Source organism: Convolutriloba macropyga, unplaced genomic scaffold (genome assembly GCF_964194025.1).
Source record: "Convolutriloba macropyga unplaced genomic scaffold, txConMacr16.3 SCAFFOLD_4983, whole genome shotgun sequence".
Taxonomy (NCBI): domain Eukaryota; kingdom Metazoa; phylum Xenacoelomorpha; order Acoela; family Convolutidae; genus Convolutriloba; species Convolutriloba macropyga.
In genome coordinates, this window is record NW_027452148.1 from 6260 (window position 1) to 11970 (window position 5711).

The 5711-nt window shown below is 43.0% G+C and overlaps 1 pseudogene; it reads right to left on the reverse strand.

Annotated features, from left to right (window-relative positions):
• Positions 1 to 216: 216 nt before the first annotated feature.
• On the reverse strand, positions 217 to 368 carry LOC142357245 (5.8S ribosomal RNA; annotated as a pseudogene).
• Between the last annotated feature and the right edge of the window lie 5343 nt (positions 369 to 5711).

Below are 5711 nucleotides of genomic sequence, written 5' to 3' on the forward strand. Positions count from 1 at the left end.
TACTAGAAACAACATAATACTAGTCTCATTAAGTTCCGTCCTCTTTGCAATTTTCTTATGAAGAAAATTCGCCATCACAATGACTCCAGCAGTTCTTGATCAAGGAATGCAATCATTGATCAGAATGCTATTATTTGAATCGGTTCTGCTTTAAGTGTTCCAATTTTATTGGAAGCACCAACAATAGAACATCAATGTGTTCAATCGAGAGTTATATAACCCTGAATCGGACGCAGTCAACAGCCGAAGCCGAGACCGCCTTTTGCGTTAGAGAGGTCGGTAAACAAATCTTGCGATTCATACCGAATTAACACATATAGCTGTGCTCCTCTTCGTAAAGCGAGCCAAGTGATCCCCTGTTGAAGGATGTATTTGGACCAATCTAGTAGCATTTGGTTTCCAACAAGCTCTCCCAAGTTAGCTTACTTATTGGGCTTTTCAACCAATTCGGTTGGCTACAAGCATCATCAAAGTACTAGCCACAGTTTGATCGCAAAAATTCTACGACTTTCACATGTTGATGTTTCGGCTTGCGCTTAGCCTACTATAAGCAACATAATACTAGTCATATCATAGAGCGTGATCAGCTTGTGACGTTCTCATGATGAAGTTTCACCAACAGTGTCTCACTTCGAGCTTAAATCCAGCTACTAGTAACTACACAGTACTGACTGCAACGATAACTTTTATCTATACCTTTCACATGCTGCGCTTTCGGCCAGGGCCTACTAACGTCAACATAATACTCGATATAAACTTTTGTTCATGATGCAGCTTCCCCATGCAGAAGTTTCGCCTTCAAATGCTCTCTTGGCCATATGACGTAAGAAAAGGTTACTAGTAACATCACAGTACTAGCCACAGTTTGATTGCAAAATTCTACGACTTTCACATGTTGATGTTTTCGGCTTGCGCTTAGCCTACTAGAAGCAACATAATACTAGTCATATCATAGAGCGTGATCAGCTTGTGACGTTCTCATGATGAAGTTTCACCAACAGTGTCTCATTTCGAGCTTAAATCCAGCTACTAGTAACTACACAGTACTGACTGCAACGCTAACTTTTTATCTATACCTTTCACATGCTGCGCTTTCGGCCAGGGCCTACTAACGTCAACATAATACTCGATATAAACTTTTGTTCATGATGCAGCTTCCCCATGCAGAAGTTTCGCCTTCAAATGCTCTCTTGGCCATATGACGTAACACAAGGTTACTAGTAACATCACAGTACTAGCCACAATTTGATCGCAAAATTCTACGACTTTCACATGTTGATGTTTCGGCTTGCGCTTAGCCTACTATAAGCAACATAATACTAGTCATATCATAGAGCGTGATCAGCTTGTGACGTTCTCATGATGAAGTTTCACCAACAGTGTCTCACTTCGAGCTTAAATCCAGCTACTAGTAACTACACAGTACTGACTGCAACGATAACTTTTATCTATACCTTTCACATGCTGCGCTTTCGGCCAGGGCCTACTAACGTCAACATAATACTCGATATAAACTTTTGTTCATGATGCAGCTTCCCCATGCAGAAGTTTCGCCTTCAAATGCTCTCTTGGCCATATGACGTAAGAAAAGGTTACTAGTAACATCACAGTACTAGCCACAGTTTGATTGCAAAATTCTACGACTTTCACATGTTGATGTTTCGGCTTGCGCTTAGCCTACTAGAAGCAACATAATACTAGTCATATCATAGAGCGTGATCAGCTTGTGACGTTCTCATGATGAAGTTTCACCAACAGTGTCTCATTTCGAGCTTAAATCCAGCTACTAGTAACTACACAGTACTGACTGCAACGCTAACTTTTATCTATACCTTTCACATGCTGCGCTTTCGGCCAGGGCCTACTAACGTCAACATAATACTCGATATAAACTTTTGTTCATGATGCAGCTTCCCCATGCAGAAGTTTCGCCTTCAAATGCTCTCTTGGCCATATGACGTAACACAAGGTTACTAGTAACATCACAGTACTAGCCACAATTTGATCGCAAAATTCTACGACTTTCACATGTTGATGTTTCGGCTTGCGCTTAGCCTACTAGAAGCAACATAATACTAGTCATATCATGGAGCGTGATCAGCTTGTGACGTTCTCATGATGAAGTTTCACCAACAGTGTCTCATTTCGAGCTTAAATCCAGCTACTAGTAACTACACAGTACTGACTGCAACGATAACTTTTATCTATACCTTTCACATGCTGCGCTTTCGGCCAGGGCCTACTAATGTCAACATAATACTCGATATAAACTTTTGTTCATGATGCAGCTTCCCCATGCAGAAGTTTCGCCTTCAAATGCTCTCTTGGCCATATGACGTAACACAAGGTTACTAGTAACATCACAGTACTAGCCACAATTTGATCGCAAAATTCTACGACTTTCACATGTTGATGTTTCGGCTTGCGCTTAGCCTACTAGAAGCAACATAATACTAGTCATATCATAGAGCTTGATCAGCTTGTGACATTCTCATGATGAAGTTTCACCAACAGTGTCTCATTTTGAGCTTAAATCCAGCTACTAGTAACTACACAGTACTGACTGCAACAATAACTTTTATCTATACCTTTCACATGCTGCGTTTTCGGCCAAGGCCTACTAACGTCAACATAATACTCGATATAAAATTTTGATCATGATGCAGCTTTCCCATGCAGAAGTTTCGCCTTCAAATGCTCTCTTGGCCATATGACGGAACACCAGGTTACTAGTAACATCACAGTACTAGCCACAGTTTGATTGCAAAATTCTACGACTTTCACATGTTGATGTTTCGGCTTGCGCTTAGCCTACTAGAAGCAACATAATACTAGTCATATCATAGAGCGTGATCAGCTTGTGACGTTCTCATGATGAAGTTTCACCAATAGTGTTTCATTCGAATTGGTTCTGCTTTAAGCTCTCCAATTGTTTTGGATGAACCAGTTTTGCCCTTCGAAGCCACTTTTGTGAGCTTTTGTGGGTCTTTACCAAGAGGATATACCTCAAGGCCTCTTTCAATTCCTTTAAGTTCTTTCAACTCCTTTACAGTTTCTAGGTTCACATAGCTGCAAACCTTATTTCTAGTTTTAAGTCTGGCCAACTTGGGGAGAGTTGGTGCAGACCGTGACCAATTCTAGTAGGATGCCACAACAAGAATGTGATCAACTTAGCTTGTCGATGAACCTGCCCCACATTCAAACAACTCTATCGCCTTTTCCTCGTATAGTTATATGCGAGGGCCTCTCATAGAGAGCGCTGTTAGCAACCTTTTCCACATAGACGATAAAGTTGTGAGTGTTTTGCACATGGCTGTTGTCATCACCACGTGACGAGTCAACTCAGCTTGACTCTCTACACTCCGACAAGCTTTGCACATACGCCTTTAGTTCAGTATGTGTCTTTAATCTGACTCCGGTGCCTCAAGCCGGAAAAATTGTCAGATTATGATCATTATCGGTTAGTCATCCCGATGCAAGATCGTATCGTACTGTCTTTGTCTACCTCCAGATTCCGAAGAACAGGAGGAGACTCTCCCAGACCTACATATCTGGGAGAATGTTCAGAGGGCGAGAAGCTGTGGATTACTCTCCCCTAAGAACTGACTAAACTTTACCCTCGTCCAAGGTAAGTTTATTTTAGCTAGCCTTCTATGTAAAGGATCTGAGGCTAAGCTGTGTTTTTTCGAGCCTTTGGCTCGGAGCAAGTTCAGTGGGCGCCCCGAGTAGCTCAACTCTTTCCCACTGAACAGCGCAACGCTCTGTCACTCGCTGGGATTTTTGCGTGTCGGTTCTAACCACGCGACTTGTGGACCTTTTTAGGCCTTTCTCATTCACAAGTCTATAGCTGGGCTTCTATAACCCAGCTTCTGAGATCTAGATAGCTGCAGTTCTGCTAGGCTGCTTTTGCTAACTAGTCTCCCTTTAAGCAGTCCCTTGCCATGACTGCTGAACTATGTATCCACACAAGTAGTTTTTGAGCTCGATACATAATTCGAGATTGGTTGCCAAGCAATCTCTAGCGACAGAGCGTCATGCGCACTACAGACATGGCCTCTACCAGCAGCCATGCCCGAAGGAATCAATCACTGATCCTTCCGCAGGTTCCCCTACGGAAACCTTGTTACGACTTTTACTTCCTCTAGACAATTAAGCTCGATCCGCTTCATCCCGTTGCCGGAGACCGAAGTCCCAACAGTAGGAATTTGCAATTCTTGCTTAACTATCCAATCAGTAGTAGCGACGGGCGGTGTGTACAAAGGGCAGGGACGTAATCCCTATGAGTTGTTGACTCATAAGTACCAGGAATTCCTGGTTCACGTCTGCAAGTTACAACAGACGATCCCCTTGAAGCGCTGTACTTTTCTCTGATTGCCCAGTCCATTTCGGACCAAGGGCTGAGTACTCAATCTAAAAGTACACAGTGTAGCGCGCGTGCAGTCCAGAACATCTAAGGGCATCACAGACCTGTTATAGCCTCACTTCATCTGCGGTATTTAATTCCGCATAGTTCCTCTAAGAAGTGTTTGAATTCACATATAGTGAATTTCATTATTTAGATGGAGAAGATCTCGTTCGTTATCGGAATTAACCAGACAGATCACTCCACTAACTAAGAACGGCCATGCACCACCGCCCATATAATCATGAAAGATATTCAATCTGTCAATCCTTAAGATGTCTGGACCGGGTGAGTTTTCCCGTGTTGAGTCAAATTAAGCCGCAGGCTCCACTCCTGGTGGTGCCCTTCCGTCAATTCCTTTAAGTTTCGATTTTGCAACCATACTTCCCCCGGAACCAATAAACTTTGGTTTCCCGGTTAATCTCTTGCCAAGTCAAGATCGACTTTGACAAATTGTAGGTTGGTATAGTTTATGGTCAGAATTACGAGGGTATCTAATCCTCTTCAATACTCTGACTTTCGTTCTTGATTAATGAAAACATTCTTGGCAAATGCTTTCGCAGTAGTTTGTCTTGCCACGATCCAAGAATTTCACCTCTAACGTAGCAATACAAATGCCCCCGTCTGTTCCTTTCAATCATTACCGCACTCAGCCAACCGGCATCAATCGAGTAGCGGGTCATTCTCCATTATTCCATGCTTTATTATTCGATCCCAAAGGATGCTTTGAACACTCTAATTTTCTCAGGGTGAAAACACCGTTTCCACAGTTCGTCACATTTAAGTGCAAACTATTTCTTCGATGCGAAGGATGAGCGGAACGAGTCAACAGATTTAACTGAAGACCATGTTGCCGTTCTACTCAAACAGATCCAACTATGAGCTTTTTAAACGCAGCAACTATTGCATACGCTTGTAGAGGTGGTATTACCGCGGCTGCTGGCACCAGACTTGCCCTCTACTCGTTCATCAATGGAGCTTTTAAGTCCATTCCATTCTGATTACAAACCATAAAGGTTCATATCATTATTTCTAGTCACTACCTCCTCGTGCGGAGAGTGGGTAATTTGCGTGCCTGCTGCCTTCCTTGGATGTGGTAGCCGTTTCTAAGGCTCCCTCTCCGGAATCGAACCCTGATTCCCCGTTACCCGTCACAACCATGGTAGTCCGTTACACTACCATCATAGGTTGATAGGTCAGAAATTCGGAAGTTCCGTCCCCAAGCCGAAGCTATCTGGGATCTTTCAGTTACTAGGACTCATCACGGGATGTGTCTGTACTTAGCAAATCACCCGGTGTAGTCTTGTAA